Source organism: Heptranchias perlo, chromosome 43 (genome assembly GCF_035084215.1).
Source record: "Heptranchias perlo isolate sHepPer1 chromosome 43, sHepPer1.hap1, whole genome shotgun sequence".
Taxonomy (NCBI): domain Eukaryota; kingdom Metazoa; phylum Chordata; class Chondrichthyes; order Hexanchiformes; family Hexanchidae; genus Heptranchias; species Heptranchias perlo.
The window spans coordinates 1,353,676-1,375,883 of NC_090367.1; the positions used below are offsets into that span (position 1 = coordinate 1,353,676).

At 51.8% G+C, this 22,208-nt stretch overlaps 1 protein-coding gene across 2 annotated transcripts in view; it reads left to right on the forward strand.

Moving 5' to 3' along the window:
* The window catches only part of LOC137306389 (forkhead box protein A2-like), a 59,823-nt gene that overhangs the window by 1,696 nt on the left and 35,919 nt on the right, over positions 1 to 22,208 (forward strand). Inside the window, exon 2 of one of the 2 annotated variants that reach the window (XR_010958870.1) lies at positions 2,210 to 2,504. The exons of the other annotated variant lie outside the window; for it this stretch is intronic. The gene's annotated coding sequence lies outside the window, so the exon portion shown is untranslated. Of the gene's footprint in view, positions 1 to 2,209; positions 2,505 to 22,208 lie in introns of those variants that run through there. 2 annotated transcript variants of the gene reach the window in all.

A 22,208-nucleotide genomic window follows, 5' to 3' on the forward strand; every position in this document is an offset into this window, starting at 1 on the left:
ACAGACACACATAGAACACAGACACATACTACACAAAGGAGAGAATCAGACACCTCCCCAGGCCTCAGCTTGTTAAACCGGGGAGTAACTGAGCTACACAAACTAGGAAGGTCCATTTTCCATTCCCCCTGTCTGTGCTGGTGTTGGATGGGACAGAGGTTGGAGTGCTACAATTGGCCTCAGTGCCCCCCGGGCTAGAAAGGGAAAAATCAAGCAGACTTCGGCCTCCTGATCGCAGTGCAGTGACCCCTGCGAGAAGGGTGAGGGCCGGATGAGGCCCCATTCAGCCGAATAGCTCATCAACACCCACTGTCCAGGATCACAGGAAGAGTCGGCTCCTTAAGGGGGGTGGGGGGAGGGGAAGAAAGTGTTAGAATTGGATTGGAATCGTCCGCTTTGCTGAAACACAGGGAGAGATTTGTAACGATGTCCAGGCTGCAGTTGAGATCCCTCCAACCCTCCGAGATCTCTGCACTCCTCCAATTCTGGCCTCTTGCCCATCACCCGATTTCCATCGCTCCACCAATGGCGGCCGTGCCTTCAGCTGCCTGGGCCCTAAGCTCTGGAATTCCCTCCCTAAACCTCTCCGCCTCTCTCTCCTCCTTTAAGACGCTCCTTAAAACCTCCCTCTTTGCCCATGCTTTTGGTCACCTGTCCTAATATCTCCTTATGCGGCTCGGTGTCAATTTCTTGTCTGATTTACGCTCTTGTGAAGCGCCCTGGGACGTTTTACTACATTAAAGGCGCTATATAAATGCAGCTTGTTGTTGTTGAGTTAGCTGATGCTCCAGAATCTGATCTGTTGGGCAGCAGATGCCTTTAATTCACACATCCCAATTCCACCGCCTTCGGAATAGTAAACAGAACAATGAACACTGCGTGGGCTTCTCGTCCCGAGGTGTTAAGCATGAGTCCCAACTGTTGGCGCACCTGTGTGTGTTCTCAAAAGGATAATGTCTCCTGTGAATGTATTAAAGCTCGCTTTCAATCACAATGGAGCTTTAATTAAGAGTGAGCTTTACTACATTCAATACTAATCACGGTGTCAGCCGTTGCTCAGTGGGTAGCACTCTTCACTGAGTCAGAAGGTCATGGGCTCGAGCCCCCAATCCAGGGATTTGAGCCTTCTAATCCAGACCGACACTCCCGGTGCCAGTACTGAGGGAGCGCTGTATTGTCGGAGGGTCAGTACTGAGGGAGCGCTGCACTGTCGGAGGTGCCGTCTTTCAGATGAGACGTTAAACCGAGGCCCCGTCTGCCCCTCTCAGGTGGGCGTGAAAGATCCCACGGCCACTATTGGAAGAAGAGCAGGGGGAGTTCTCCCCGGTGTCCTGGGGCTAATATTTATCCCTCAACCAACATCACTAAAAAAACAGATTATCTGGTTGTTATCACAATGCTGTTCGTGGGATCTTGCTGTGCACAAATTGGCTGCCGTGTTTCCTACATTTTTTGAAGTGACTACACTTCAAAAAAGTACTTCATAGTCTTTCTTTCTTTAATTAGACAAAAAAACTAATACTGAGCCACATAAGGAGATATTAGGACAGGTGACCAAAAGCTTGGTCGAAGAGGTAGGTTTTAAGGAGCATCTTAAGGGAGGAGAGAGGCGGAGAGGTTTAGGGAGGGAATTCCAGAGCTTAGGGCCTAGACAGCTGAAGGCACGGCCGCCAATGGTGGAGCGATGAAAATCGGGGGATGCGCAAGAGGCCAGAATTGAGAAGCGCTGAGATCTCGGAGGGTTGTAAGGGCTGGAGGAGGTTACAGAGATAGGATGAAGAGCGGCCCAGATTATTTCTGTGGTGCACGCCTTCTCCTCCAGGCCCCCCAGAAAAAAATTCCAGACATACCTTTGCATTGATCCTGGGGCCTCTCGGTTTGGGGCCTGAGCTGGTCTCCCAGCACTAAGGCAGCGCTTGAAAATGACCCCCAGATCAGAATCTACCCCAGAGAGCGTGAGGCAGACTCTCTGTGAGCAGAAGGCTGGTTATTACTGTCACGATGCTTCTTGTGCCTTGATGATTGATTTTTAAGCTGAAGAAGACTTACATAAATGGATGATTCAGGGACTCATTGTTGCCCAAGGTCTGTGCTGAGCGGCAATGGCTGTTACGCATTGAGGGGACAAAATAAATAAATAAATGCAGCAAACCGCATTTGGAATCGGCACCATCTGATATCCATCTTTCAATTTCCCACTGTTTTACAGCCCAGCTTTCAGGAATACAGCACAATCCCACAGGGTGCAAACACACAGAGGATTAATCGGAGTGGTCAGAACCAATCTCACTGAAGCTAGAACTTCCCGGAGATGCTTTATCGACACTGCAGCACTACTGGTTTGATTGACAGTGTGATTTGACATTGGGCTAAGCAGTTTCCTCAAGAGCCCACAGGATGGGGGTGATTGTAACTGTTGACGACAGTGTAAAATGATTGAGATGTTTCCTACGTTACAACAGTGACTACACTTCAAAGGTACTTCTTTGGCTGTGAAGTGTTTTGGGATGTCCTGAGGTGGTGAAACATGCTCTATGAATGCAAGTCTATCGTTTCCTCTTTATATCACGTTGGCTGCTCGGTTTGCACCTCTTCCCCCATTCTCCTTTCCAATGAAGTCTTTGGAACGAGACCAGAAGGCCCCAGGTTCAATCCCTACTCTGTGCCACAGCCCCTTTTGAAGGAGAGGGGTTGAAGATTATGGACTGCGTTCACTCTTCACCACAGCCCAGTCACCCTTCTTGGAAAGTGGGTGTTTATAGAGAAAGCAAGAAAGGACTCCCATTTCTATCACGCCTTTCACCACCTCCGGACGTCCCAAAGCGCCTTACAGCCAATGAAGTTCCTTTTTTTGAAGTGTGGTCACTGTTGTAATGTAGGAAATGCAGCAGCCAATTTGCGCACAGCAAGATCCCACAAACAGCAATGTGATAATAACCAGGTAATCTGTTTTTTTAGTGATGTTGGTCGAGGGATAAATAATGGGCGCAGGACACCGGGGAGAACACCCCCTGCTCTTCTTCCAATAGTGGCCGTGGGATCTTTTACATCCACCTGAGAGGGCAGGCGGGGCCTCTGTTTAACATCTCATCTGAGAGACGGCACCTCCGACAGTGCAGCGCTCCCTCAGGACTGACCCTCCGACAATGCAGCACTCCCTCAGTACTGCTCCTCTGACAGTGCAGCACTCCCTCAGTACTGACCCTCCGACAGTGCAACACTCCCTCAGTACTGACCCTCCGACAGTGCAACACTCCCTCAGTACTGACCCTCTGACAGTGCAGCACTCCTTCAGTATTGCCCCTCTGACAGTGCAGCGCTCCCTCAGTACTGACCCTCCGACAGTGCAGCACTCCCTCAGTACTGACCCTCTGATAGTGCAGCACTCCCTCAGTACTGACCCTCTGACAGTGCAGCACTCCCTCAGTACTGACCCTCCGACAGTGCAGCGCTCCCTCAGTACTGACCCTCCAACAGTGCAGCGCTCCCTCAGTACTGACCCTCCGACAGTGCAGCACTCCCTCAGTACTGCCCCTCCGACAGTGCAACACTCCCTCAGTACTGACCCTCCGACAGTGCAACACTCCCTCAGTACTGACCCTCTGACAGTGCAGCACTCCTTCAGTATTGCCCCTCTGACAGTGCAGCGCTCCCTCAGTACTGACCCTCCGACAGTGCAGCACTCCCTCAGTACTGACCCTCTGATAGTGCAGCACTCCCTCAGTACTGACCCTCTGACAGTGCAGCACTCCCTCAGTACTGACCCTCCGACAGTGCAGCGCTCCCTCAGTACTGACCCTCCAACAGTGCAGCGCTCCCTCAGTACTGGGAGTCTCAGCCTGGATTATGGGGCTGAAGTCTCTGGAGTGGGGGCTCGAACCCACGACCTTCTGACTGTGGAAGATCTGCACTTGGTGGGATCGAGATGAAAACAAATTCATTCCAGATACTCCCCCTCCCCCTCTCCAAGGGAGTCGATGGAAAAATCATATAGCATTGTAGAGGCCATTCAGCCCATCGTGCCTGTGCCGGCTCTTTGAAAGAGCTATCCAATTAGTCCCACTCCCCCCCTGCTCTTTCCCCATACCCCTGCAAATTTTTCCTTTTCAAGTATTTATCCAATTCCCTTTTGAAAGTTATTATTGAATCTGCTTCCACCGCCCTTTCAGGCAGTGAATTCCAGATCATCACAACTCACTGCGTAAAAAACATTCTCCTCATCTCCCCCTCTGGTTCTTTCACCAATTATCTTAAATCATGTCCTCTGGTTACTGACCCTCCTGCCACTGGAAACAGTTTCTCCTTATTTACTCTATCAAAACCCCTCATGATTTTGAACACCTCGATTAAATCTCCCCTTAACCTTCTCCGCTCTAAGGAGAACAATCCCAGCTTCTCCAGTCTCTCCACATAACTGAAGTCCCTCATCCCTGGTATCATTCTGGTAAATCTCCTCTGCACCCTCTCCAAGGCCTTGACATCCTTCCTAAAGTGCAGTGCCCAGAATTGGACACAATACTCCAGCTGGGACCTAACCAATGTTTTATAAAAGTTCACCATAACTTCCTTTCCATTTGTACTCTATACCTCTGTTTCCACAGATATCCAAGAAAATTCTCCACACACCATCTATAGTCAACACAGTAAAATGTACACTAACCATTTGCTTCATCCGAGCCAACTGGCTGCTCGCCATCCACTGTCCTAATCATGAATTCATCGTGACTGCTCCATGCTCCAGTCAACCCAAGTAGCCACAATTAGATTGAAAATGGGCTAACACCCTTCCCACACAGAAATCACCAACCACAGGCACTTGTCCGACATGATACATCAATCTGCAGTCAACCAACTCGCTTCCTGAACCTCCCAATGACCATTAGATGTTCCAAAAGGATCAGGGGATTCCCTTCGAGCTCATCTCTGGCTGGAGGAGAAAACTCTGCCTTTTTTTTGCACCTAAACTTGCTTCTCTTAGCTGTGGCTCAATGGTAGCACTCTCACCTCTGAGTCATGAAAGTTGCAGGTTTAAGTCCTGCTCCAGAGACTTCAAACACAAATTCAAGGTTAACACTTCAATGCAGTAGGGAGGGAGTGCTGATATAGCCTGGACTGTTGCAAAGTCACCAGCAGACTCATATCAAACTGACTGCCTGCCCGTATTATTAAAAAAGAAACAATTACTTAAGTCCTTTACAGCCAATTAAGTATTTTGTGAAGTGTAGTCACTGTTGTAATGTAGGAAACACAGCAGCCAATTTGTGCAAAGCAAGATCCCACAAACAGTAATGTGATAATGATCAGATCATCTGTTTTAGTGATATTGGTTGACACCGGGGAGAACTCCCCTGCTCTTCTAGTAGCCATGGGATCTTTCACGTCTACCTGAGAGGGCAGACGGGGTCTCAGTTTAACGTCTCATCCAAAAGACGGCATCTCCGACAGTGCAGCACTCCCTCAGTACTGGCACTGGGAGTGTCGGTCTGGATTATGGGGCTCAAGTTTCAAGTACTGCCCCACTCTCTCCCCATAGCCCTGTATCAATCCCAAACTAATCCCACTGCCCCACTCTCTCCCCGTAGCCCTGTATCAATCCCAAACTAATCCCACTGCCCTGCTCTCTCCCCATAGCCCTGTATCAATCCCAAACTAACCCCACTGCCCCACTCTCTCTCCATAGCCCTGTATCAATCCCAAACTAATCCCACTACCCCACTCTCTCCCCATTGCCCTGTATCAATCCCAAACTAATCCCACTGCCCCACTCTCTCTCCATAGGCCTGTATCAATCCCAAACTAATCCCACTACCCCACTCTCTCCCCATTGCCCTGTATCAATCCCAAACTAATCCCACTGCCCCACTCTCTCTCCATAGGCCTGTATCAATCCCAAACTAATCCCACTGCCCCGCTCTCTCCCCATAGCCCTGTATCAATCCCAAACTAATCCCACTGCCCTGCTCTCTCCCCATAGCCCTGTATCAATCCCAAACTAATCCCACTGCCCCACTCTCTCCCCATAGCCCTGTATCGATCCCAAACTAATCCCACTGCCCCTCTCTCTCCCCATTGCCCTGCATCAATCCCAAACTAATCCCACTGCCCCACTCTCTCCCCATAGCCCTGTATCAATCCCAAACTAATCCAACTGCCCCACTCTCTCCCCATAGCCCTGTATCAATCCCAAACTAATCCCACTGCACCACTCTCTCTCCATAGGCCTGTATCAATCCCAAACTAATCCCACTGCCCCGCTCTCTCCCCATAGCCCTGTATCAATCCCAAACTAATCCCACTGCCCCGCTCTCTCCCCATAGCCCTGTATCAATCCCAAACTAATCCCACTGCCCCACTCTCTCCCCATAGCCCTGTATCGATCCCAAACGAATCCCACTGCCCCTCTCTCTCCCCATTGCCCTGTATCAATCCCAAACTAATCCCACTGCCCCACTCTCTCCCCATAGCCCTGTATCAATCCCAAACTAATCCAACTGCCCCACTCTCTCCCCATAGCCCTGTATCAATCCCAAACTAATCCCACTGCCCCACTCTTTCCCCATAGCCCTGTATCAATCCCAAACTAACCCCACTGCCCCACTCTCTCACCATAGCCCTGTATCAATCCCAAACTAATCCCACTGCCCCCCTCTCTCCCCATAGGCCTGTATCAATCCCAAACTAATCCGACTGCCCCACTCTCTCCCCATAGCCCTGTATCAATCCCAAACTAATCCCACTTTCCCGCTCTCTCCCCAACCCTGTATCAATCCCAAACTAATCCCACTGCCCCTCTCCCTCCCCATAGCCCTGTATCAATCCCAAAATAATCCAACTGCCCCACTCTCTCTCCATAGCCCTGTATCAATCCCAAACTAATCCCACTGCCCCACTCTCTCCCCATAGCCCTGTATCAATCCCAAACGAATCCCACTGCCCCACTCTCTCCCCGTAGCCCTGTATCAATCCCAAACTAACCCCACTGCCCCACTCTCTCCCCATAGCCCTGTATCAATCCCAAACTAATCCCACTGCCCCACTCTCTCCCCATAGCCCTGTATCAATCCCAAACTAACCCCACTGCCCCACTCTCTCCCCATAGCCCTGTATCAATCCCAAACTAATCCAACTGCCCCACTCTCTCCCCATAGCCCTGTATCAATCCCAAACTAATCCCACTGCCCCGCTCTCTTCCCATAGCCCTGTATCAATCCCAAACTAACCCCACTGCCCCACTCTCTCACCATAGCCCTGTATCAATCCCAAACTAATCCCACTGCCCCCCTCCCTCCCCATAGGCCTGTATCAATCCCAAACTAATCCGACTGCCCCACTCTCTCCCCATAGCCCTGTATCAATCCCAAACTAATCCCACTTTCCCGCTCTCTCCCCAACCCTGTATCAATCCCAAACTAATCCCACTGCCCCTCTCCCTCCCCATAGCCCTGTATCAATCCCAAAATAATCCAACTGCCCCACTCTCTCTCCATAGCCCTGTATCAATCCCAAACTAATCCCACTGCCCCACTCTCTCCCCATAGCCCTGTATCAATCCCAAACGAATCCCACTGCCCCACTCTCTCCCCGTAGCCCTGTATCAATCCCAAACTAATCCCACTGCCCCACTCTCTCCCCGTAGCCCTGTATCAATCCCAAACTAACCCCACTGCCCCACTCTCTCCCCATAGCCCTGTATCAATCCCAAACTAATCCCACTGCCCCACTCTCTCCCCATAGCCCTGTATCAATCCCAAACTAACCCCACTGCCCCACTCTCTCCCCATAGCCCTGTATCAATTCCAAACTAATCCCACTGCCCGCTCTCTCCATAGCCCTGTATCAATCCCCTACTAATCCCACTGCCCCACTCTCCCCCTGTAGCCCTGTATCAATCCCAATCTAATCCCACTGCCCCACTCTCTCCCATAGCCCTGTATCAATCCCAAACTAATCCCACTGCCCCACTCTTTCCCCATAGCCCTGTATCAACCCCAAACTAATCCCACTGCCCCACTCTCTCCCCATAGCCCTGTATCAATCCCAAACTAATCCCACTGCCCCGCTCTCTCCCCATAGCCCTGTATCAATCTCAAACTAATCCCACTGCCCCACTCTCTCCCCATAGCCCTGTATCAATCCCAAACGAATCCCACTGCCCCACTCTCTCCCCATAGCCCTGTATCAACCCCAAACTAATCCCACTGCCCCACTCTCTCCCCATAGCCCTGTATCAATCCCAAACTAATCCCACTGCCCCACTCTCTCCCCATAGCCCTGTATCAATCCCAAACTAATCCCACTGCCCCACTCTCTCCCCATAGCCCTGTATCAATCCCAAACTAATCCCACTGCCCCACTCTCTCCCCATAGCCCTGTATCAATCCCAAACTAATCCCACTGCCCCACTCTCTCCCCGTAGCCCTGTATCAATCCGAAACTAATCCCACTGCCCCACTCTCTCCCCATAGGCCTGTATCAATCTCAAACTAATCCCACTGCCCCACTCTCTCCCCATAGCCCTGTATCAATCCCAAACTAATCCCAGAGAGGGTAGATGAGGGCAATGCAGTTGATGTTGTGTATATGGACTTCCAAAAGGCATTTTATAAAGTGCCACATAGTAGGCTTGTCATCAAAATTGAAGCCCATGGAATAAAGAGGGCAGTGGCAGCCTGGATATGAAATTGGCTATGTAACAGGAAACAGTGAGTAGTGGTGAACGGTTGTTTTTCGGACTGGAGGGAGGTGTACAGTGGTGTTCCCCAGGGGTCAGTGCTGGGACCACTGCTTTTCTTGATATATATTAATGACTTGGACTTGGATGTACAGGGCACAATTTCAAAATGTGCAGATGACACAAAACTTGAAAGTGTAGTGAACAGTGAGGAGGATAGTGATAGACTTCAGGAGGATATAGACAGGCTGGTGGAATGGGCGGACACGTGGCAGATAGAATTTAATGCAGAAAAATGCAAAGTGATACATTTCGGTAGGAAGAACGAGGAGAGGCAATATAAACTAGAGGGCACAATTCTAAAAGGGGTGCAGGAACAGAGAGATCTGGGGGTACATGTGTACAAATCATTGACGGTGGCAGGGCAGGTTGAGAAAGCAGTTAAAAAGGAACGGGATCCTGGGTTTTATAAATAGAGGCATAGAGTACAAAAGTATGGAAGTCATGATGAACCTTTATAAAACACTGGTTCGGCCACAGCTGGAGTATTGTGTCCAGTTCTGGGCACTGCACTTTAGGAAAGATGTGAAGGCCTTAGAGAGAGTGCAGAGGAGATTTACTAGAATGATTCCAGGGATGAGGGACTTTATTTATATGGATAGACTGGAGAAGCTGGGGTTGTTCTCCTTGGAACAGAGAAGGTTGAGAGGAGATTTGATAGAGGTGTTCAAAATAATGAAGGGTCTAGACAGAGTAGATAGAGAGAAACTCTTCCCATTGGCGAAAGGGTCAAGAACCAGGGGACACAGATTTAAGGTGATTGGCAAAAGAATCAAAGGTGTCATTTTTTATGCAGTGAGTGGTTAGGATCTGGAATGCACTGCCCAAGGGGGTGGTGGAGGCAGATTCAATCATGGCCTTCAGAAGGGAATTGGATAAACACTTGAAAGGAAAAAATTTTCAGGGCTACAGGGATAGGGCGGGGGAGTGGGACTAGCTGGATTGTTCTTGCATAGAGCCGGCACGGACTCGATGGGCCGAATGGCCTCCTTCCTGTGATCCTATGAATCGTAGAACACTCTCGATATCCTAGGCTTGTATTCCCTCGAGTCGAGAAGATTGAGGGGTGATCTAATTGAGGTGTTTAAGATGATTAAAGGATTCGATCGGGTCGATAGAGAGAAACTCTTTCCTCTGGTGGGGGGAGTCCAGAACAAGGGGGCAGAACCTTAAAATTAGAGCCAGGCCGTTCAGGGGTGATGTCAGGAAGCACTTCTTCACACAAAGGGGGGTGGGAATCTGGAACTCTCTCCCCCCAAAAAGCTGTTGAGGCTGGGGGTCAATTGGAGCTTTCAAAACTGAGATTTTTGTTGGGTAAGGGTACTAAGGATTATGGATAAGAACATGTGCTAATATTTCTTTATGTGGCTCGGTGTCAAATTTTTGTCTGACTCTGCTCCTGTGAAGCGCCTTGGGGTGTTTTCCTACATTAAAGGCGCTGTGTAAATAAATACACAAGTTGCTGTTGTTTAGAGAGCAGAGGAGATTTAGTAGAATGATACCAGGGATGAGGGACTTCGGTTATGTGGAGAGACTGGAGAAGCTGGGGTTGTTCTCCTTACAGCAGGGAAGGTTAAGGGGAGATTTATTTAATAGAGATGTTCAAAATTATTGGGCACAGGCACGACGGGCCATATGGCCACCTTCTGTGCTTTAAGATTCAATGAACCAAGGCGGGTAGATGGAGTGGAGTTACAGATCTGCCGTGATCTAATTGAATGGCGGCATAGGCTCGAGGGGCTGAATGGCCTCCTCCTGTTCCGATTGCAACTCCTTCGGCCAACTGGGTAACAGTAGCCATAGCAACGATCCATTTCAGCTGGATATTTAAAGTGGATCATTAGCATGATGGATAACTGCTCTCCTCTCACCGCAGGAATGCCAGACTCTGAGCTATTTTTTTTTGTTGAAAATTGAAAGCATTTTTCCAGTTATGTCCAACTCATTTCAGCTGCCAACCAGCTCCTGGTGCAATGGAGCAGCAGGCCGAGGCGGGGGTCTCCCTGTCGCTTATCATTCCTATCCCCTTCTCGCTGCCAACTCTTGCTGGCGAGCAGCTCGAGAGGCCTCGGCCGCGCTCTGTAAACTCACCCCCACGCCTCCACCCCCACCCCACAACAAAGTGGGTCCGTTCGTCACCTGTGAGCCTGGATGGTGTGAGCGTGTGTGCTATTTGGCCACGGAGGGAATCACAGATGCAATCCCATCTTATAGAACATCTCTATTAAATCTCTCCTTAACCGTCTCTGCTCTTAAGGAGAACAATCCCAGCTTCTCCAGTCTCTCCACGTAACTGAAGTCCCTCATCCCTGGGACAGTTCTGGTAAGTCGCCTCTGCACCCTCTCCAAGGCATCTTTGCAGCAGCAGGGGCTGAGGGGAGGGGGGTCACTGGAGGGCAATCAATTTTGCCCCTCCTCGAACCCGGGGGTGGGGGGAGTCCGGTTTGGGGCTGATTGTGCTTGTACATGGCCCAGCTTTGATATAAATTTCCTTCTCCCCCTCCCTCCCTCCATTAGAGGGGGGCCTTCTGGTCAGCTCTCAGCGCACCCCCACCCCGCACCCCCAGAGAGATGCAGCTGGGACCAGGAATTTGACCGGGTGGTCAGACAGAGGTCACGAGCCCCCTTTCTTCCCCCACTCTGTGAATCTGCCCCCATTTCCCCCAATGGTCTGGTGGGTAATTGAACTGCTTCAGAGCAGTACAGAGCCAAACAGACCCCTCACTATCCGGAGCTCAGTGCCCAGTGTTACAGAGGGGAGATCCCAGCCCCTCACTATCCGGAGCTCAGTGCCCAGTGTTACAGAGAGGAGATCCCAGCCCCTCACTATCCGGAGCTCAGTGCCCAGTGTTACAGAGAGGAGATCTCTGCCCCTCACTATCCGGAGCTCAGTGCCCAGTGTTACAGAGGGGAGATCCCAGTCCCTCACTATCCGGAGCTCAGTGCCCAGTGTTACAGAGAGGAGATCTCTGCCCCTCACTATCCGGAGCTCAGTGCCCAGTGTTACAGAGGGGAGATCCCAGCTCCTCACTATCCGGAGCTCAGTGCCCAGTGTTACAGAGGGGAGATCCCAGCCCCTCACTATCCGGAGCTCAGTGCCCAGTGTTACAGAGAGGAGATCTCTGCCCCTCACTATCCGGAGCTCAGTGCCCAGTGTTACAGAGAGGAGATCCCAGCCCCTCACTATCCGGAGCTCAGTGCCCAGTGTTACAGAGGGGAAATCCCAGCTCCTCACTATCCGGAGCTCAGTGCCCAGTGTTACAGAGGGGAGATCTCTGCCCCTCACTATCCAGAGCTCAGTGCCCAGTGTTACAGAGGGGAGATCCCAGCCCCTCACTATCCGGAGCTCAGTGCCCAGTGTTACAGAGGGGAGATCTCTGCCCCTCACTATCCGGAGCTCAGTGCCCAGTGTTACAGAGGGGAGATCCCAGCTCTTCACTATCCGGAGCTCAGTGCCCAGTGTTACAGAGGGGAGATCTCTGCCCCTCACTATCCGGAGCTCAGTGCCCAGTGTTACAGAGGGGAGATCTCTGCCCCTCACTATCCGGAGCTCAGTGCCCAGTGTTACAGAGGGGAGATCCCAGCCCCTCACTATCCGGAGCTCAGTGCCCAGTGTTACAGAGGGGAGATCCCAGCTCCTCACTATCCAGAGCTCAGTGCCCAGTGTTACAGAGGGGAGATCTCTGCCCCTCACTATCCGGAGCTCAGTGCCCAGTGTTACAGAGAGGAGATCCCAGCCCCTCACTATCCGGAGACATTTGTTGGAAAGTGTGTGTGGGTGTTGGCTGACACACACTCTCCACGTGAAGGACAGTTGATTGGCTGCGGTTCTGGACAGCAGGGTGGGCTTGTCGATCCAAGGAATGGGTACAGTACTGTGGTAGTTATGGCACCAGACTGGCCAGCCAGCAGTCATTTGTTCAAATCCCAACATAGAAAGAAAGAACTCCCATTTATACAGCGTCTTTCACCACCTCAGGATGTCCCAAAACACTTTACAGCCAAAGAAGTACTTTTTTTTGAAGTGTAGTTACTGTTGTAATGTAGAAAATGCGGCAGCCATTTTGCGCACAGCAAGATCCCACAAACAGCAATGTGATAATGATCAGATAATCTGTTATTTTAATGATGTTGGTTGAGGGATAAATATTGGCCCAGGACACCGGGGAGAACTCCCCCTGCTCTTCTTCCAATAGTGGCCATGGGATCTTTTACGTCCACCTGAGAGGGGCAGATCGGGCCTCGCTTTAATGTCTCATCCAAAAGACGGCAGCTCCGACAGTTCAGCACTCCCTCAGTACTGACCCTCCGACGGTGCAGCGTTCCCTCAGTACTGACCCTCCGACGGTGCAGCGTTCCCTCAGTACTGACCCTCCGACAGTGCAGCGTTCCCTCAGTACTGACCCTCCGACGGTGCAGCGTTCCCTCAGTACTGACCCTCCCACAGTGCAGCGCTCTCTAAGTACTGACCCTCCGACAGTGCAGCGCTCACTCAGTACTGACCCTCCGACAGTGCAGCACTCCCTCAGTACTGACCCTCACACTGTGCAGCACTCCCTCATGAATGACCCTCCGACAGTGGAGCACGCCCTCAGTATTGACCCTCTGACTGTGCAGCACTCCCTCAGTACTGACCCTCTGACCGTGCAGCGCTCCCTCAGGACTGCACTAGACTGTCAGCCTGGATTTTGGGCTCAAGTCTGACGACCTTCTGCCTCAGAGGCCGGAGTGCTACCCACTGAGCCACGGCTGGCACACAAAATAAAAACCCTCCAGCCGGAGTCTCTGGGGAAGCTGGGGCGAAACTTGGGGAAGAATTAAACAGTTAATATTACAACAGTCTCGGCCTTACAATCCGATCCTTAACAGAAAATGTAATTTTTAAAAAAGCATTTGCATCCGAGATGACTCACTCCAATTGGAAAGTGTTCAAGATCAGTTCCTAAAGTCTTTCTTATTCAATTTGTGAGATCTCCTTAATTTTCCAACTCCGTTAGGAATATCGAAGTGCCTGTCTGCAATTTTCAAGTTAATAGGAATCCATTAGTAACCCGATGATTCATGTAATGTCTGCATGATTGGGAATGGCAAGGAACGCCAGCTCTACAGCTCCAAGACATTAAGCCTCCCCTCTCCGGACTGTGCTGATTAGGGTTACCAAACCCCTCAGGATTGTCCTGGAATCTCCAGGAATTAAAGATTAAACTGCTGCCAACAAAAATCCAGGACAAAAATCATAGGGGCATTAAAAAAAAATTGTCCCACTCCCAAGACTTGAGCACCCCATAAACCAGGCTGACACTCCCGGTGCCGGTACTGGGGGAGTGCTGCACTGTCGGAGGGTCAGTACTGAGGGAGCGCTGCACTGTTGGAGGGTCAGTACTGAGGGAGTGCTGCACTGTCGGAGGGTCAGTACTGGGGTAGTGCTGCACTGTTGGAGGGTCAGTACTGAGGGAGTGCTGCACTGTCGGAGGGTCAGTACTGGGGTAGTGCTGCACTGTCGGAGGGTCAGTACTGGGGTAGTGCTGCACTGTCGGAGGGTCAGTACTGAGGGAGTGCTGCACTGTTGGAGGGTCAGTACTGAGGGAGTGCTGCACTGTCGGAGGGTCAGTACTGGGGTAGTGCTGCACTGTCGGAGGGTCAGTACTGGGGTAGTGCTGCACTGTTGGAGGGTCAGTACTGAGGGAGTGCTGCACTGTCGGAGGGTCAGTACTGGGGTAGTGCTGCACTGTCGGAGGGTCAGTACTGAGGGAGCGCTGCACTGTTGGAGGGTCAGTACTGAGGGAGCTCTGCACTGTCGGAGGGTCAGTACTGAGGGAGCTCTGCACTGTCGGAGGGTCAGTACTGAGGGGTGCTGCACTGTCGGAGGTTCAGTACCAAGGGAGCGCTGCACTGTCGGAGGTGCCGTCTTACGGATGAGACGTTAAACCGAGGCCCCGTCTGCCCCTCTCAGGTGGATGTAAAAGATCCCACGGCCACTATTGGAAGAAGAGCAGGGGGAGTTCTCCCCGGTGTCCTGGGGCCGATATTTATCCCTCAACCAACATCACTAAAAAACAGATTATCTGATCATTATCACATTGCTGTTTGTGGGATCTTGCTGTGCGCAAATTGGCTGCTGCGTTTCCTACATTACAACAGTGACCACACTTCAAAAAAAAGTACTTCATTGGCCGTAAAGCTCTTTGGGACGTCCTGAGGCCGTGAAAGGCGCGATTTAAGTGCAAGTCATTTCTTTTCTGCATCACAAAAGCAGAAAGGCTAAGAAATCTGAGTGAGGGCAGCAGGACCTGATTAAACAGCCAGAGGGAATTGATTGCCACAATGGGTGAGCCAAGAGCTCTATTAAAATGACCTTAATGTAATCATTTATGCAAAAGTAATTAAATTTGGCAAGGCTGCCCACTGATTATGTCTGCCCACGCAGTCTAGAGCTGCTTACATCCATTCTACTGGGTCACTGAGCAATCTGTTCATGCAGTCCGCAAACCCCCTTGTCCTCTCTTTTGTTTCATTTCCCCAGTTTTCATGCCGTGCTCTCACAACTCCAGAATCACCGAGCGAACTTGGCCTGGGTAGCCGTTATTAGGGCCTCCCTCCTAGCCCCGCCTCCCGACCTTCACCCCATTGCAATTCGTCGCGAACCCCGGCCCCCGCTTATCATGAGACTCGCGCCCCATAATCCAGGCCAACACTCCCGGTGCCAGTGCGGAGGGAGTGCTGCACTGTCGGAGGTGCCGTCTTTCAGATGAGACATTAAACCGAGGCCCCGTCTGCCCCTCTCAGGTGGATGTAAAAGATCCCACGGCCACTATTGGAAGAAGAGCAGGGGGAGTTCTCCCCGGTGTCCTGGGGCCAATACTTATCTCTCAATCAACATCATTAAAACAGATTATCTGGTCATTCTCAAATTGCTGTTAGTGGGATCTTGCTGTGCACAAAATTGGCTGCCGTGTTTCCGACATTACAACAGTGACTACACTTCAAAAAGTACTTCATTGGCTGTAAAGTGAGAGGCAGCACTTTCAGGAGAGGAGGGGACCTGTACCCCAGTGAGAGTCAGTACCTCCAGGAGAGGAGGGGACCTGTACCCCAGTGAGAGTCAGTACCTCCAGGAGAGGAGGGGACCTGTACCCCAGTGAGAGTCAGTACCTCCAGGAGAGGAGGGGACCTGTACCCCAGTGAGAGTCGATACCTTCAGGAGAGGAGGGGACCTGTACCCCAATGAGAGTCAGCACTTTCAGGAGAGGAGGGGACCTGTACCCCAGTGAGAGTCGATACCTTCAGGAGAGGAGGGGACCTGTACCCCAGTGAGAGTCAGTACCTTCAGGAGAGGAGGGGACCTGTACCTCATTGAGAGTCAGTACCTTCTGGAGACGAGGGGACCTGTACCCCAGTGAGAGTCAGTACCTTCAGGAGAGGAGGGGACCTGTACCCCAGTGAGAGTCAGTACCTTCAGGAGAGGAGGGGACCTGTACCCCATTGAGAGTCAGTACCTCCACGAGAGGAGGGGACCTGTAACCCAGTGAGAGTCAGTACCTTCAGAAGAGGAGGGGACCTGTACCCCAGGGAGAGTCAGCACCTTCAGGACAGGAGGGGACCTGTACCCCAGTGAGAGTCAGCACCTTCAGGAGAGGAGGGGACCTGTACCCCAGTGAGAGTTCAGCACCTTCAGGAGAGGAGGGGACCTGTACCCCAGGGAGAGTCAGCACCTTCAGGAGAGGAGGGGACCTGTACCCCAGGGAGAGTCAGTACCTTCAGGAGAGGAGGGGACCCGTACCCCAGGGAGAGTCGGTACCTTCAGGAGAGGAGGGGACCCGTACCCCAGGGAGAGTCGGTACCTTCAGGAGAGGAGGGGACCTGTACCCCAGGGAGAGTCAGCACCTTCAGGAGAGGAGGGGACCTGTACCCCAGGGAGAGTCAGTACCTTCAGGAGAGGAGGGGACCCGTACCCCAGGGAGAGTCGGTACCTTCAGGAGAGGAGGGGACCTGTACCCCAGGGAGAGTCAGCACCTTCAGGAGAGGAGGGGACCTGTACCCCAGTGAGAGTCAGTACCTTCAGGAGAGGAGAGGGGAGAATTAGGGGAAAAAGCCAGCCAGACGAGATTTAAACATGTATGAAATGATTGAATATTTCACTTTGACCGGGAGCTGATTACATTTTTCTCACTTGAAACCATTCGTCTGCTACTTCTATGCACACGAAAGGAAGGCAGATACTATCACCTAGTGAAACCATTAGATAATATACCCTCACTCCTGGGCACAAACTCCCCCATCTGCCGCACAGGTCCCCTGGCCGGCCTTAAAATAAAACAGAATTAAAAGGTGTGAGCACACGCCGAGAGTAAGCATGTGGCAGCGAACGTCAGGCATCGCAGCCTCTGAGGTATCGTCAGAGACGAGCAGATGGTGCAAGGCAAGGGTGTGAAAAGTGGCCCATTTAATGCTGGCTCAGAGGGCACATTCACTGTCCTGTGTGGAGTGCAGCTGGGCAGCTGCAGAATGGCCTTGTTTCTATCCCCACCCTGTGCTGATCTCAGCCGGGGCAGAAGTAAGGGTCACAATTGGCCTCGCCGCCCGCTAGGGTACGGGGGCGGGGGGCGGGTAAATCAGCGAGCTTTTCTGCTCCTCATTGCCATCCAGCTGGAGAGTGGGGGATGTCGTGTGAGGATTGGATCGGGTTTGGCTGTTACGCTCCCCATGGTTGAATACCCAGGGAACACTCACTACACAGGGGGAGGGGGAAGGAGGGAGTAATTAGCACAAAAAGAAAGCCTTTTTATTAATCTATTGTAAAAAGCAGGACAAACTGCAGTAGAGAAACAATTAAACTATTGACTGACTAGGAATGTAAGGACTGTAGCTTTCTGGTCAAGAAAAAAAATCTTGCATTTCTACAGGGCCTTTCACCACCTCAGGACCGCTTTACAGCCAATGAAGTACTTTTTTTTTGAAGTGTAGTCCCTGTTGTAATGTGGGAAAAGCAGCAGTAAATTTGCACACAGCAAGATCCCACAAACAGCGACGTGTACCTGCCCTGGGAGTGTTTGTTGACACAATATGTAGGGCCAGAAAAAACAATGCAGTCCCCCAGTCCCGGTTCCACAAACTAATACCCCTGTTTCGCCCACTCCCTCGAATATCTTTCCCTATGCTGATATAAAAACAGAATGCTCAGCGAGTCAGGCAGCACCCGTGGAGAAGGAAACAGAGTTAACGTTTCGGGTCGGTGACCCTTCGTCAGGACTGGAAGATGAAGATTGCTCCAGTCCTGACGAAGGGTCACCGACCTGGAACGTTAACTCTGTTTCTTTCTCCACAGATGCTGCCGGACTCGCTGAGTGTTCCCAGCGTCTTCTGTTTTTATTTCAGATTCCAAGCCTCCGCAGTATTTCGCTTTTGAAGTCACGGTCAATGCTGCCCCCTGGTGTACAGGCAGTGTGGTGCTCGCAGTCTGAAGCCCTGATCGCTGCGCAAACATTCACACGCTGACTTGGCTTGCAATCCCAGCTGCAAATATGGACATACAGGCACCCAAGTTCAAAGATATTGACACCCTCGTGCTCATGCAGACACATATACACCCACACACACACCACCCCCCCCCCCACATAGTACAGGCGTTTACTGTGACACTATCTTACTTACCTCTATCAGGTCACCTCTCAATCTCCTCCTCTCAGAGCTTAAACGCCCAAACCTCTTCAGTGTTGCCACATAAATCAGTCTCTCTCACCCTTGGGATTAGTCTTGTGGCACTTTGCTGCAGCATCTATTGTCTCTCTTGGGTCACTGGGGGGCAGAGCTGCACGTGGTTCTCAAGGTGCGGTCTGACCAGAGCATTACACACCCATACACTACACACACACATGCATGCACTACACACTCACGCGCGTGCACTACACACACATGCACACACTCACTACACACAGGTGCACACTCACTACACACACGCGCGCGCACTCACTAGGCACGCATGCACTACACACACAAAGTACACACAGGCGCACACTCACTACACACACAGGTGCACACTCACTACACACACACGCACACTCATTACACACACACAGGCGCACACTCACTACACACACACGCACACACTCACTACACACAGGCGCACACTCACTACACACAGGTGCACACTCACTACACACACGGGCACTCACTAGGCATGCATGCACTACACACACACTACACACAGGTGCACACTCACTACACACACACGCACACTCATTACACACAGGCGCACACTCACTACACACACATGCACACACTCATTACACACAGGCGCACACTCACTACACACACATGCACACACTCGCTACACACAGGCGCACACTCATTACACACACACGCACGCACTCACTAGGCACGCATGCACTACACACATGCGCACACTCACTACACATACACACGCGCACACTCACTACACACACACACGCACTCACTACACACACACGCACACACTCACTACACACACGCGCATACTCACTACACACACACGCACACACTCACTACACACACGCGCACACTCACTACACACACACGCACACACTCACTACACACACACGCACACTCACTACACACACGCGCACACTCACTACACACACACGCGCACACTCACTACACGCATGCACACACTCACTAGGCACGCATGCACTACACTCACTACACACACACTACACACAGGCGCACACTCACTACACACACACACGCGCACACTCACTGCACACATGCACACACTCACTACACACACATGCACACACTCACTACACACACACGCACTCACTACACACACGCACACACTTACTAGGCACGCATGCACTACACACACACAGGCGCACACTCACCACACACAGGCGCAAACTCACTACACACACACACTACACACAGGCGCACACTCACTACACACAGGCGCACACTCACTACACACACTCACTACACACAGGCACAAACTCACTACACACACGCACTACACACAGGCGCACACTCACTACACACAGGCGCACACTCACTACACACACTCACTACACACAGGCACAAACTCACTACACACACGCACTACACACAGGCGCACACTCACTACACACAGGCGCACACTCACTACACACACACGCACGCACTCACTAGACACGCATGCACTACACACACACGCACTACCGACACTCACTACACACACGCATGTGCATGCATGCACTACCGGAACTCACTACACACATGCATGTGCATGCATGCGCTACAGACGTTCATTACACACAAGTACGCGCATGCACATGCATGTGCACTAGACACACACTCACTACACAAACTCGCACCCACGCACTGCACATGTATGCATGCACAACACACATGCACTCTACACATGTGCACTACACACACACATTCACTACACACATGCACGCACGACACACCCCACAAATAGACATTCCAGCAGGTGTCACTGGATAGTGGGCAGGATCGGGGTCCCGGGCTGATTTTTCCTTTCCCTTCAATCCCTCCCATCCCCATCCAACTGTTCCTTAAATGATTTCATTGTTTCCCTCCCATTCCTCTCCCGGGTCCCATCCCATGTGCCAGACACTCTTTTCCTGCCCATGGCCCGCCTTTCCCCAGTTCCGCCCTCTGCCTCTCTTGCCCTATGGTCACAGTTTATTTTGAAGTAAGCATCCCCCCTATCAGGGCCCGCCCGGTCAGTCCCCTCCATTCCAGGCTGAGTCGCCCGACATTCTTCCCTCAAGCCCAGTCCCTCCGACACTGAGGAACCAGCCCTGGTGGTGGTCCCCCTCTCTTTGCACCGTCCCCTGTGCATTTAGGACAGATACAACTGGGAAAAAGCCTTAGCGTTTAGTTCTCAGCCCGAGTATTCAAACACAGAGAATCTCCAACAGAAGTGGATTGGGCTGGCAATGTGCATGTGAAAAGGCCTGGATGATGCGGATCCTTTTCTCAGAGGCTGGGGCTGTGGTCCCTGGGCAAACAGTGCAGAGAGCATACATTATAACCAACGTGACAGGGCGAATTGACTCAAGTGGGCTGGGCACTCTGTTTTAACAATGGCCTCGGCTGCAGTCAGTTCCCATGACAAGGGGAAAAGCTGCTGCCCAGCTCCGTTTACTCTCCTGTAAGAGATTGCCGCCCTTCTCAAAGGTCAGGCTGTGTGTGGGCGGCCCGACTCCTGGAACAGCTGGCCTGTTGAGTGCTGGGTCTATTGCATTCCACCATGTTGGCAGAGAAAATGGCCTCCCAACCTCTCGCCCCCCCCCCCCCAGTCTAAATTTGGACCAATTTAGACCTGATCCATTACCACCCACCCCTACTGAACCCCGAAGGCATTGACTCATGGAAGACAGCTTCCACCGACACCGGCTGTACTACTGTATGAACCCAGACAGAAAGTGCGGGCCCAGCTCTCCTCTGCCAAAACTGCTGCCGTCAACAACTACTTGCATTTATATAGCGCCTTTAACGTAGTAAAATGTCCCACAGTGCTTCACAGGAGCGATTATCAAACAAAATTTGACACCGAGCCACATAAGGAGATATTAGGACAGGTGACCGAAAGCTTAGTCAAAGAGGTTGGTTTTAAGGAGGGTCTTAAAGGAGGAGAGAGAGGCGGAGAGGTTTAGGGAGGGAATTCCAGAGCTTAGGGCCCAGGCAGCTGAAGGCACGGCCGCCAATGGTCGAGCAATGGAAATCGGGGATGGGCAAGAGGCCAGAATTGGAGGAGCGCAGAGATCTCGGAGGGTTGTAGGGCTGGAGGAGGTTACAGAGATAGGGAGGGGGCGAGGCCATGGAATGCAAAAGATAAACCCCGGCTTCTTTTCTCCACCATCTCCTTAAGCCCCTCTCCCCTGCCCCCTGCACCCTCACTTCTAATAACAAGTGCGAGGAGCTCACGAACTTCTTTGTCACTAAGATTGAGACCATCTGGTCAGCTGCCTCTGCCACTTCCCTCCCCTCCCCTAGCCCACCGAGCCAAACTTCCCCTAAGATTCCCCCCTGCCCTAGCGCTAAACTCGCATCTTTCTCTAGTTTCTCTCCTATCTCCTCTCGCCTCTCTCCGAGCTCATGTTGACAATGGGACCCACCTCCTCCTCCCTCGACCCCATTCCCACCAAACTGCTGACCACCCAACTTCCCTTCCTGGCCCCCATGTTAGCAGATATTGTAAACCTTATCATACCCCTCCCTTTCAAATCTGCCGTCATCACACCCCCTCCTCAAAAAATCCACCCTTGACCCGCGTACTTGCAAACTACCGTCCCATCTCCAACCACCCTTTCCTTGAATGTGTTGCCGCCTCCCGAATCCGTGCCCATCTTTCCGTCCCTGCCACAGTACTGAAACAGTCCCAATTGAAGTCTGTGACTGTGACCGTGGTGCACTATCCCTCCTCATCCTTCTCGACCTGTCTGCAGCCCTTGACAAGGTTGACCACACCATCCTCCTCCAACGCCTCTCCTCCGCTGAC